Source organism: Vitis riparia, chromosome 19 (assembly GCF_004353265.1).
Source record: "Vitis riparia cultivar Riparia Gloire de Montpellier isolate 1030 chromosome 19, EGFV_Vit.rip_1.0, whole genome shotgun sequence".
NCBI lineage: Eukaryota > Viridiplantae > Streptophyta > Magnoliopsida > Vitales > Vitaceae > Vitis > Vitis riparia.
The window spans coordinates 12,393,404-12,407,820 of NC_048449.1; the positions used below are offsets into that span (position 1 = coordinate 12,393,404).

Consider the following 14,417-nt stretch of genomic DNA (forward strand, 5'->3'; position numbering starts at 1 on the left):
ATTTTGCAGTTGGAGTCTTGCACAAAATCTGCAACATCCAAATATTTTCTTGTTTTTATTTGGTCAAGATTTGGTTTCTATTTTATAGGAACTAATTGTTCATCATCTAGTAGCTTGATTTTCTGTTATTCTAATGTCATTTCAGTTACAAGCTTATTTATAAATTCAATACTCTTCATCAATAAAATGTGTGTTCCAGTAGTCCAAAAATATATATTCTGCATAAGTGTTTTAATCTAAGATCAACAGATGGAAGCCAGTATATTGATACAAAATATCGTTTATTAGTGAGTACATTATGAAATATGAAGTGCAATTAAAATTTACAAAATCTCATGATCAAATTGTGAAAACATTAACCAAGTCTCTCAAGTTTAAAGATTTTAGAAAGCTAAGGATGCTATTTTTACAAATCAAGTTGATGGGAGGATGTTAGTTAAACTAGATTTAGAAAGTTTCTAAAAATTAGATTTTGAGTTAGGTTTTAAAAGTTAATTAAAATATTTTATACAAAATTCTTGATTTAGTTTGTATATTTTGTTACTGCAAGATTTTATATTTTACTATTGTGAGTATTTTTTTTAGGTGTTAGGTGTTACTATTGTGAGTATACAATAAATTTTTTCTTAATCATCTCAATTATTTATATATGTAATTGCTTGTGTGTTTTTTCAACCACATTGCTGCAACAAAGGTGAATCCGCTGGTTGGTCTATGAAAATTCATATCAGTTGTTCAACCTTTTAAATTCTGTAACGAATATAGATTATAGCCTCTTTCTGTGAGCCTGCATTTTTCTTTCATTTCATGGTGTCAACACTTCAGGAAAGCAAAATTTCCTAAAATGGAATATGGTGTGCAAGGACAAAGAGACTTGTTAGGCATCTAAACTCTAGGAAATGTAAGACTGATTTGAAACCAAAATTTGTGCAAACTAAATCTGCTGAAACACTGCTGCAAAAAGAAAAGAAAGCCCCAAATAACACTTTGATCTTTTGTACCAAGCAGACTCGTGTATGAATAGTTCCAGAAAAATAAGCTGCATATTTCTTGAAATATTTTTATGCATACCTCCATCCCGGGATATAAACTGACATTGTAACCTGGATTGCAAGATGTGTTTGTTCTTTCTGGAGCTGGAATATCCTTCTTCATTCTTCATACCTACTACCAAATGCTGTCCGAGAAATCACATCCCCTGTCAAATTTTCAAGATACGGCCAAACATCCAACTCACATGATCCCCCCACCGAAAGCATTTTCCATTTGGTCACCATGTCGCTACAACTCAAATGAAATGCCGGCAACATATTCTATAACAAATTCAACCACAAAATAAATTAATAAAGACCAAAACAGGCCATTTATCACTGACCTGCGAAATAACAATTTAACTAGTTTATAAAGCATGTACTGCTTAAAGTCATCATATGTTAGGAAGAGTCATATGGGTGATGGGTGGAGGATGAGGAATATTCAGTTTTACCATGGAGGCACTGACTAAAGAAATCATAGAAAAAAAATGTGCATATTCATGAAAAGTTAGATGTACTGGTAATATTAATGAAAAGTTAGATGTATTGATAATAAGCAAGTAAGATATAAAGTAGTTAAGATCTTACTGTCATATGTATCAAGTATTTTAAACTAGGAACAGACAATCAAGGATATTTTGATCCTTATGGTTCAAATTACCCATGGTTTACATTGGCAAATAAAACTTCTGAAAATTTCTATGGGAGACTGGAAAAAGACTTTATATGAGTAAGGAAAAAAAAACAAGGAAAAGGTAGGACACATTGGGTATGTGAAAATACTTCATTAAACCGATCGAAATATTTGGGAATTTCAATATTTATATAGGTTTTTAGCAAAATTTTTATAAAAAATTGGTAGTTATTATTTTTCGAATACTAATATAAATTTATCTTTCGAAGACAATTTTTTTTTAAATTATAAAATTATTTTTAAAAGACAACTTTATAAAATTCATTTCTTTTAACTTCTAAATGATAACTTTCTAATTAGTATCTAGCAAACTGATGTAGAATTGAAAATAATTTTTCAACTACCATATTTTAGAATATTATATATATATATATATATATATATATATATATATATATATATATATCAACCTAAGATACATGAGATGAGAAATGGGTATTCATAACCTCCAAATCTTATATATATTATCGCTTAAATTTTTTGTTCCACTGCATTCAACAGTGAGAGGGCTATGGAAAGATTATGGAACTGTAATATGTCACAATTGAAACAGTTTCAATTATGGAACTTGTAGACCCCCATTCAGGGTCTGCTTTGCTGCAGCCAAGTTTGACAGGTGTTGCCACCTTAGGTGGCCATGTGTCATTGCCACCTTAGGTGGCCATGTGTCACTCCGAGACGGATTGTGGTGGAATCAAAGTAGTGGTTTTGACAACCACTAGGGGAGGGACACTTGGAGGAATGTTCTAAAAGGAGGAGCGTATTTGTTTTTTTTCTGGGAGGATGTTGCCAGCTGCATGTGAGAGTGAGTGGAGGCTGGCAGCTGCAGAGTAGTGGTGCAGGGGGTGGCTGCTGCTGCAGGGATTGTTGGAGGGGCAAATCCGGGAGAAAAGAACAGATATTGACAGAGAGGGAGGTGGTCCAGGGCGCGGTCGTTAGAGATATTTTTGGAGAGAGAAGAGAAAGGTGACGGAGGAGGAACAGGGGGAGGGTGAGACAGAGAGCTTGAGAGAGAGGTTAGAGATATTTTGGGAGGGAGATCCTTGGCTGAGGAAAAGGGGGGAGATATTAGGAGGGGTTCCATTTTGCTTGGAGGGGAGGTTGCCGGAGCAGGGATTTAGAGGGATCTTGGGCTATAAGCAAGCTGCCAGAGCTATAGGAGGTGGTGGTGTCTCCATTGCTTGTTTCAGAGATATCCTTGAGGGGGACTTGTGAGAGAGAAAATCACTGAGAGCTAAGACTCATTCCTTTTCACTAGAGAGACCTAGGTATGGATGTCGCAACCCTCTCATTTCTTGTTATTCACTGTTTTCTTTAGTTTTCTATTGATCATTTCTTGGTCTCACGGTGATTAGGAATAGATAAGGGGTTTGTGACTATTTTGAATGATTTCTAATATTACTGGAAAGGATTCTAACATGTTCATTCTCCCTTGTTTGGTTTTTATCGAGCCTTGTTTTGGCTCTGTTCTTTTGGAGTTTGCAGCTGTGTTTTGGTTTGTGTTGGTAGTCTTTTTTTTGTTTTTGTTCATCCCACTGATTTCTTCAAGCTCATCGATTACCTATGAGATGAAGCTGTGACTCATGAATTCTATTTTTATTCATTTTATTTTAACATGTTTTTTCTAGCTCTGTTTTGGTTTCCCTTCCCTTTTTATTTTTCACCTGTTTTGACTGGCAATGGAAGAGGGGTATTCCTCCTTTAAGGTTTAAAATGAGTTGGACAGAATAAGAGCATGGGTTGTGAGTTTTACAGAGAGACGAAGAAAGATAAGCAAATAGAGGAAGAACGTAATTAGAAATGCCCTTTGAGACTTGATTACAGATAAACAGAAGATGCATGGCAGCTCAGGTTCTTAGCTCACATTGCTTTCTGTTGCTGTTTCACTCACCAATCCGTAAGATTTAATCACCACTGTATGTATTGGAGACTTTTGTTTTGAGGATGGGCAACGAACTGGGAGCAGTGAAAGGTATATGAAGGTCCGCAAGGCATTATCATGGTTCATCTAAACTCAAACCTCACAGTGAGAAAACTTTCCTGGACTACCCTAGTGCGCTTTGGGAGTAAGATAAGCAGTGAGACGTCAGGAAAAAGTTGAATGATATAACAAATTTTTCCGAAAAGAAAAGGGGAGAGCCCATCTGGATGGACTTGAATCACTATGTTTTGTCATGTACTAATGGACGAGAGCGGCTACAAAATTCGAGTTTCAAATAACAAATTTTTAGTAAGGATGTTCCTGAATGATATAATTACTCACGTATTATCAAATATATGTATGTAGAAGCTATTTTAATTATCAACACAATAGAATTGGCATTGAAAGAAAAAATAAGATTTAACCAATTCTGCAGTTAGCTACCAGTTCATTTATACTTTGAGCACAAATAACTGACATAAAAATTCATCCAAAAGTTCCTTAACTTGAAACGTCATAAATTAATTCCAACACTTGAAAAAAAAAAAGGTGAAAATTTGGCATAAATTAAAAGTTATTCACAGCTCCCAGAAACTAAACAATTGAAAAGTAAAAACAGTACTTTTCAAAGTGGAAGTATATTAATTTCTTGATGAAATAAATTGTTAGGAAGAGGAGCAGAAAACAAACAACTGCTTTAGGGCAGTATAAAAATGTTGACCATAATTTGAAGAAATCAGCAAACTTTAATACTATGATGAAAAGTAGTAACTCATATCGGTACCGTACTTCTTAATGAAATGACAATGAAAGGGCAGGACACGCGGAGCAATATCATCGGAGAGGCTGATTGGTCTTGAATATGCTTCTTTTAACATCATGGACATCTCTTTGAAGTCCCCATGCAAAAGCCTATAAGAATTCCCAGCCAAGCCTTGCTCTCTAAGGCATCTTTCTAACCTCTTTGGCCTCAACCACACCCAATTCAGTAGCCTCCATAAACAGCTTATGAGCACAGTAAGGAACCCAAAAGAAATTGCAACTGAGCTATGCTTCATTTCCAGTTTGAGGGACTTCTATCAGGAGAGGTATGTTAAATCACTTCAGAGTGAGAGAATGACTTTATGCTGCCGATGTGTATAAATTGGCCCTTCTATTCCCTCGTGCCGGCAAACATAGAAGATTTCGTCAATGCCTAATGGGGAGAAGAACGTCTAGTATTTTAAAATCTATAAATTATCTATTTTAATTGTCTCCATCAATATGGATTTTAAACTTCTCAATGAATTATTAATTTATTCTATTTGATACATTTCAAAGTTTGTGCAATCAACACTGCTTATTAAAAACTATATATGCCATGAATGTAGAAGGCAAAATTTGAGCATACGGAATATGGAATTCTATTTGATGGACCAGCTTTCACTTGTGAGTCGATGGAGCATGTGGATGCTCACTTTCAGAGCCTCAAGGGACAGCTCGCATCCCTCACATCTTGGCAGATGTCGCAGGGTGCTTCCAGCTCTACAACTCCATCTGATCTGGACTTTTTGATACTTTATGTTTTTTCGTTTTTTTTTTGTTTTTGTTTTTTGTTTTTTTTTTGGTTTTTGTGAATAAGTTTATTTTGTACACCTAACCCATCTTGGCTCAGTCTATCATATATTTTGTTTATCTAGATGTACTTTTATTTTCTTATCTCTTGTACCTAGAACCTTTTTTACCATATATGTCCATTTGTTTGCTTTTCTTTTCTCCTTTTCGTATGCTTACTGCTTCATCATGCTCTTTGTCATTTTTTGCAACAAAAAGGGGGAGATGGATTGTTGATTTGATTGAGTGTTTTGATATTCATATTTTTTTGACATCTGTTTCATGACTTGCATCCCCTTACTCGTTTACCTGATTTGATAAAATTGATCAGTTATCTTTCTTCCCAAACACTACTTTACCTAGGTATGTTGTTTAGTGTGTGCAAGTTCTAGGTACTAGGGTATTGCTCATTTTTTGGATGTGGCTTCTAGTCCTTTGCACGTTAGATGATGAATTCGTTTAGACAAGAGGTATTGAGAGATTTGTAAACTCCATTTGAGAGTATTGAGGGGTTTATGCAATTTGTATTTTATCACAAAATTGCCAAAGGGAGAGATTGTTCGTACATTAGGTGATGTAATTTAAAATTGTCAATTTTGTTCTATTCATTTTGGTTTAGGACTTTCTAGATTGTGTCTCACTCCCCATTGAAGACTTAAGGTTATTAATTGATCAACCAGGATTACATAGGTAAGTGTAAAAAGATTTGGGAAAGGCAAGTTAGTGTTTGGTATGACATGGCATGGATTGAGTGGTTTAAAATTGAGCAAAATGATTTTCTAACCAGGTTTAAAAAATGGCTAAGGTGCTCAAGCACTCTAAGAGCATTTGAGCCCTAGCAACATAATTCTCTAGAATTTTGGAGATTTGTCTTTCTATTGTTAAAGGATTTATTTTGAGGAACTTTTTAGAATTAGTCCACTAGGTTCCTAGGCTTATATATACGTTGCCTAAAAAGGTTTTTGGTTTGATGCTTTTGAGTTGAAAAACCTAGTTTGTCTTCCTATTCCCAAAATTCTAAAAGAAATATTCATATTTACTTCTGCCTAGTTGAGAAGGAGATTTGTATCCCCCTCAAGTGCTGAAGTGAGATCCTCTATGAGCACATGAGATGTTGCATTGTGGATGCAAAACACAGTGTAGGTGTTAGGTAGTAAGTCTTAGTAGTACCTTTCATTAGGTAAAATTGAGTACATACCCCATTATATATGATGGAGAGCTCCTCAAATGCTATCCTAGAATCGAAATCAATTGATACTAAATTAACACCCAACCCATATTTCTAACAAAATCTTGCAATTTCACATTTTGTGCACCAATCCATGAAAATAGTGTTTTTGGGGAGCAATTTCAATTGATTTAGGAGAGCATATTAGATCTTACCCTTCCCCTCTTGAGACTTGAGACTTAGGAGTAACCTATTTTCGGATAGATTCAATATCACTAATTGATTAATTTCTATGTACAATATGTTTTTCTAAATTTTAAACTCATAAAAATTCCATCCTTTTAATTCTATTAGAATAACGTAAATCATATGGAAGTTAGATTCTAAATCTCAAGTCTTCACATCATCAAGTATCAACTATAAGAACTCAAACTCAACACTTTAGTGGCTCTAAAGAGTCTATTTTAGTGCATTTGAGGTATTTAAAAATGACCTAATGCTTGTTTTTTTGTCTTTTTTTTTTTTGTAATTAATGCCTTAGCCATTTGTTTTTTATATTTTTTGTTAGTATTTTTAGAACTTTAAGGTACTTTGAAAATGAAATAGACTCTGTGGGGGATTCTCAAAGAATAAAATGCCTAAGTAGAGAGCAAGAACAAATTGTGTACCTTTAAAGTACACAGGAGTCTATTGTGCATCTCTCAAGTGTGCCACCAAACTAGATTACACACTCCCTCTAGAAATTTAAATTGAGCACCTTCCCCATGATTCAAAGGTTGCATACCCCCTCAACAATTGAACCCAACAAGAGCACTCAAGTTGTGCATGTCCATAACATCTTAATTGCACTTTTCCCTACCACTACAGTAGCGTATCCCTAGGGCCACTCACCATGCACTGTCACGCCCCAAAGCCCACTCCAAGGGCATGACGATCTTTTCACACCTAGCTCAAGCCCAATGGCTCAAAGTGGAAATGACACAAACATTCATATTGTAACTGAAAATTTACCAATTACCAAATTCCTGGATCAAACATTTTCAATTATGCTTGCAAATAGGAGATATAACATATACTTATTTTCATAAAAACTTTTGAGTTCAAAATGCTAATACATTCAAACTTTTCAACAAAACTTTCTCATATCCATTTCAAAACAATTTATCATCAAACCAAATTGAATACATTCAAAATATCTTTACTTTGGTTATCGTATGACAAATGGTGCCTAATTAGGTGGGACTTTGCAATTGACTAACTAGTTTCAAATTTGTTCAATTTAAGGTGAACAAAACCAAATGTCAACAATTATAACTCATTGACTAGGGTCATAAGGTCAACTATTATAACCTATTGACTAAGGTCATATAACATTAACTATTATAACCCGTTGACTAATGCAAAAAATGTCAACTATTATGACCCGTTGACTAAGGCCATATAATCCAAAGTCAAATACTTTATTTCATTAATTCAAACTTACAAAACAAAACATCATATCTCCTCAATTTTTCATTTTTCATAAACAAAGAAAATACTCAAATATACTTTCAATAAAAAACATATATTTGATCCATGCTTAAAGATAAAAATAATATTTTTACACATTTCAAAATACAATATAAAAAGAAAATTATTTATTTTTACAAAAATTTGCATCAATTTCCTTTACCTTGAAGAAGCACTCAAAATCTTAAAGTATTTAGCTTTGAAGAATTTCCTCCTCACTTAACATAATATCATACACAATATTGATTATTGATTATTTATCTAAATATATATATTTAACAATCCTAAAAATATTTTATTTAGTATTAGGGATCCTAATTAATTTCTCATGTTAATATTATTACCATCCAATACTATTTTCAACTTCCTAAACAATAATTTATTTCTCTTTTCTAACTTATCTAAATTAAATCTTTTAAGAATATTTATTTGCATTAAACATTATTAGTATTATTTTAATCTCCTACTAAAACTTAACAAATACCCCATGCAATTCTTTTTTTTCCCAGCAACTCCACACCAACTCCATTCATTATTATTATTTCTTTTATTGTTATTGTTATTGTTATTGTTATTATTATGATGATGATGATGATGATGATGATGATTATTATTATTATTATTATTATTATTATTATTATTATTATTATTATTGTTCTTGTTATTGTTATTATTATTATTATTATTATTATTATTATTATTATTAATTTCAATACCCAACAACACCTGAACCTATTTTTCTTCCTCACTGTTTACCAAAATACTATTTACTTCCTTTCCTAGGTCAACATGCTGACCATTTCTTAGTTTTTTTTTCAACATGCCAAATCCTTCCTACCTACACGCATCTTTCATCATTTTTTTTCTCCTCTCTAAAGTCAAAACTTTTAATCTCCATACTCAGAAATTTTATGTAATTTTCACATCTGAAACTATATATATATATATATTTATCTAGATCTATTCGTTTGAGTAATCAAAATTTGTCGATCTCCTTTAATAAATCAAACTATGTTCATATTTTTTTTTTTTAATCATTTTGACCTAGAAATTAATTAAACAAACTCTAATCAAAATTGAAATATTCCAAAGAATATCTAAAGTGTTCAAAACTAATTAACGAATATAAAATATTAATTTAAGGACTAAAAATCTTACTTGAAATATTGATCTTCAAATCCTAAACCTCCAAATCTTCAACTGTATGCTTTCTAATATTTCTAATCTCTATGTACAAGGGTTTTCTGAATAGAGAGGATGGGAAAAGTCTAATTTATACCTAGGAGTTTTAAATACGAAAAGACCTTTTTATCCTTATTAAATTATGATTTTACCCCTAAATTGGGTTTAGGGCATTACATGCACACTGTTCCCACTCTTACAAAGGTTGCGCACTTGAGAAAACTTCTTCCAATGATTTGTACACTCACCAAAGTAATGCAAGCATCTAAGCCTTAAGTCATCATCTATACTATCAATTCTCCCATACTAATTGCATTGAAAGCCAAGTGCAACCACCAACTCTAAGCTGACAAGTCAAGTACAAGAAAGATGGATAGTTGACTACATTGACACATGATTTGATCCCTAACATGGGCAAGAGGCAGTTCTAGGAGAATAGTTTGAGCAATAAGAATGGATTACCTAAAGGGAAACCCATCTATAAATAGAGGATTGTCTGGGCGCGTGCACACACACACACACACACACATATAAATATGTATGTATGTATGGGGAGAAGAAAAGAAAAAAAAGGAATGTTGAAGAGTTTGAATCTTTAATGGAGATGATATTAACCTTTTTAGGATTTAGTTAGGAATTTATTTTGGTAATTAAAATGACAATTAATTATTTGGATAGGATTTGTCAGGTAGTTTCCTATTTCTTTCTATATATTTTCCTTATTTTTGTAGGTTTCCTACAGTTATATAAATAGAGGACATTTTCTCTTCTTTTCTCTATGAATGAATATATGACTAGGTAAAATTAAGCTATAGGTTTCTTAATGGTATCAAAGCCAACGTTTGATTACTAGGAATAATGGTTAAAATAGCAATGATAGGTGCTTCCAATTATGATAACAACTTGAAGGAGGCAGAAAGAAAACCTATCCCTCATTAGAATTTTGTGACCAATGGTCATGGTCACTCTTCTTAGCTAATTACCTCTCACAAATTAACTTAATGGAGAAAATTATCTTTAATGGTCTCAATTTGTCAAACCTTTCATTCGTGGGCATGGACAAATTGAATATTTTATTAGACCAACATCAACACCACAAGGAATAATTCTCATCGAGACATAGGAAGTAGATAATGCCAGATTATGTCATGGCTGATCAACTCAATGGAACTCAAGATTAGGAAGGCAAACATGTTCATGCCTATAACTAGAGAGATCTAGGAGGCTACCAAGGAAACCTATTACGACTTAGTAATTTGCTCAGGTCCATAAGATAGCCATACAAATAAAAAATACCAAGCAAGGTAATATGAATGTAATTCAGTACTATAACACACTTAAAACTCTTTGGTAAGAACTTAATTTGTTCTATGATTATGAATAACATCGTGCATAAGATAGTGAAATGTTCTAAAAGATGATGAGAAAGATCGAGTATTTGCATTCCTAGTGGGGTTTAAATAATAAATTAGATGAGGTTTACCTCTTTACTTAACATTACCCTAGTTATAAAAAACCAGTAAGCTTCACATTTCGGCCAATGATCCAAAATTCAAAAGAATTCATGGAAGCCCCTAGTGTGACCATCATTTCCTCTAAATGCTCCCAGAATTCAAAATATTCATTAACAAGTGATTAACCATCATATTTTCCAAATGCATCTTTAGATGTCATATACCCAAAGGTGTTCAAATTCGTAAGATATTGACCAAGTCTAGATATTAAGAAGGTATATCATCCTCTACCATTAGAAAGAAGAAGATACATTATCCTCTGCTAGTGAAAGCACATATGCCATCATCTCAACAAATCAAGCATGCGTGCAAATTTTTCTTCTTGGTCTTCTAATTGTGGTAAAGCAAGTATTAATGAAGTACTTAATTTAAAGCATCTATTTATCATCTATAGTGGTTGTAGTTGCTAATCCAATAATTGTACTTCTTTGAAAGTGGTACAAATTATTCTTCCTTATTCCTTGCATCACCACAAGTTTACTTGGCATAACTTTCAAAATCCCATCTTTTATAGTAACAATATAGAACCCTATGGGTTCTAATACTCCAATTGAGATGAGACACTTATTCATACTAGGAACATACCAAATATCACTCAAAATTTTAGTTGATTCACCATGAGTCTTCAACTGGATGGTATCTATTATTGTTATCTCACAAGCATTATCATTCCCCATGTAAACAACTCCATCTTGTAGTTCTTCAAAGCAAGAAAACCACTCCTTGCAAGAATGCATGTGAAGGTGGACCCAATATCCAAAATCCATTAATCTAAGTTATAAAACAAGGATAAGCAAACCAAAGCAAAGTTTGACCCATCTTCTCCAAACTTAGCCACACAAGCATCGAATACTATTTATTCTTTATTCTTATTCTATAGCTTAGGACAATCATTATTCTGACACTACCAAAAATTAAGTATGGTTGACCCATTTATATTTACTTTTTGGACATATTTAAGCTGACGCAATTTCTAACACACCTATTCCATCGCAAATTGGATTCTCCGTCGCTTATATGTAACTATTTACCAACAGTAATTGCAACAACAAATACCCGTCGAAAAAAATATTATTGCAATGGATTTAAACCATTGCAAATGTTCAACTAATATACTTTGTTACAAAAGCAATTTACCTATAAAATAGAAAAAAAAGTGAAATTTCAAAAATAATTTTTTCTATGAAAATTACTACTCACTAAAATAGTTTTATTATAGTGGATAATAATACCACTCATAATTTGTTCCAAAAATAATTGTAGTCATATGAATATAAAATATTTTCACCATAGTTGTATGATAAATACGATCTAGCTAGTGACAAAACAATTTTATGATTATTTTTTTAGGTTCATACAATATTTTAATCATAATAGTTTTAACATTTTAATATTTTTTAACTACTTTTTATTGTCCATTTTAGAAAGAAATAAATTAAAAATTATTGATATATATATATATATATATATATGTATGTATGTATGATATAATTTATGATATCGAATAGTACTATTGAAAATTTAAAAATACATTTTATAGAGATTTATCTAATTTGAATGTATTCAATAACATAAAAAAATGATAGTACATGTATAAGTATTTTTATTTTAAAATGTTGATAATTTTATTTATAATTTTATATTTATTTTATATTTAATTGTTATACAAAATACACAAGAATCAAAATTAATTAATTTATAATAATCTTATTTTAATTAATTTATAATTTATATATATATATATATATTAATTCATGCCTGTATAATTTATATATAATATGTATTTTATATATAGATAATATTTATAATATAAATGCATAAGTATATAATATTTACATTTATGAATCTTATATACATTCTTTATATTACACATAATAAAGTTGACTTGGTGGTACAGTTGCTTCCTTTCAAACTTGAGGTCAAGGGTTCAATCTCAAGAAACAGCATCCAACCCAATATCCAAAACTAGCAAGGAGAGGAGTGTACAAGATGCTCCATGTGAATGTAATGAAATCGAAATTTCATGACAACCTAAAATCTTTTATTATTTATATTTCTCAACCAACTTAATTTGTTGGTAATAGTGATGGTCTAAATCCATTGGATAGTTTGTTGCTAAATTTATTTTTTTATTGGCAATGGAAAATTCCCATCAATAGACTTTTGCCAACACACCTTTCCTCTCCTACCATGCGATGGGATTATCAATTGGTAAAATGTTTATTTTGACTGTGTATATTAGTCGAGAAAAGTCAAATTTCTTGCAATGCGATGACCCTTGTCATGAAAAACGACACATTCATCTTTTGCAAGTACACATTTAAATTAAGAATTGTCTTCTTTTCTAGGTTTTCAACTTTGAGATTAGTCATTAACTGTTAAAGCTTCCAATGGTATATCTCTATGATCGCTTTGGTCCTTCTTCCTTTATTCAAAGCTTAGCAAAGTGGAACACACAACATCGAAAGTAATCTTATCCTTACCAGAAAGTAAGGTAATGGTAAGATTTTCATACACATCAAGAAACAAATTCAATAACAATAAGGTCTTATTCTCATCTTCAATGATCTCATCTAAATTCAATAAATTTGCTCTGATTCTATCAAATGCATGCATATGATCATTCATAGACATATCTAGTTGATACTAGAAGCAAAAAAGTTTTTTCTTCAAATATAGTTGATTTTCTAGACCTTTTTTCATATACTTGTCTTCCAATGTCTTCCATAAATGTTTTTGTGGATATATCTTTCATTATGGAATTATTTTAAGCTTTAACAAGATATAAGTGGATGGAACTATAAAATTGACAATTGATCCCTTACCCATTCTTTATCATTCATGTTTTCAAGTTTTTCTTCCAAAACAATATCCAAATCCTATTGACATATCTAATTAATGCCTCTTACTGCCACATTCCAAAAGTACTAGTCCTATCAAATTTCTCTATTACAAATTTCGCATTAGTAACCATAGTTTTAACTAACGAAGTTTTTGCCTTTTCTTTTAACTAGTGCAATAACAAATAACCTTGAACTAACCTTGAAACCAACCTTGGATAGAACTAATGCTCTTATACCATTTTGTTGTGCTTTAACCTAATCCCACAAGACTTCCAAAAGTACCAAATAAAATACAAACTAAACTAGTCTATAATATAAAGAGAAATATCAAGAGAAATAAAAATAAAGGAGGGTACACAATATTTATGAGGTTTAGTAAGGATGTCTTACCAATATCATTGGACAATGATGATCAATCCACTAATCTTCAAATCAAAATTACAAAATCAAGTTGGGAAAGATTGTCTCACAAAGTGGCTGCAATTACAAAGATTGACTGAAGCTACTCTAACAACTTTGCTAAAGTCATTCTCACACTACTATGATGAAAAGACTTAAGACTCATTTATAGAACCTAAATAAGTCCCCGAGCCTTGACAAAACTAATTCATAATTCCTATGGGACAAGGACTCAGAACATATAACAAATTATGAAATCATAATCCTTATAGAACAAGGATCCCTAAAATATATTAAACTCTTAATTGAGCTAAAAGTCAATACCTAATATAGAACCCACACCATATTTGCCATAACTCTACTAAGTAGATGGTTGTTAAGCAGAATTATCACTTTTAAAAGTTAAATAATCATTTATTTTTCCTTCCATTTCCATTTTTCTTATCATCCAGACAACAATAATAAAAAATGTAGTGTAACTTTTGTTCCTTTGCTACTTGTTCTCTCAAGTTACTTGCCTACTTGTGAATGACCTCTATAATCAAAGTAAATGGAGAAAT

The 14,417-nt window shown here is 31.7% G+C and overlaps 1 pseudogene; it reads right to left on the bottom strand.

The window, feature by feature from the left end:
* Positions 1-14,417, bottom strand: part of LOC117909655 — an 87,324-nt pseudogene that overhangs the window by 1,952 nt on the left and 70,955 nt on the right.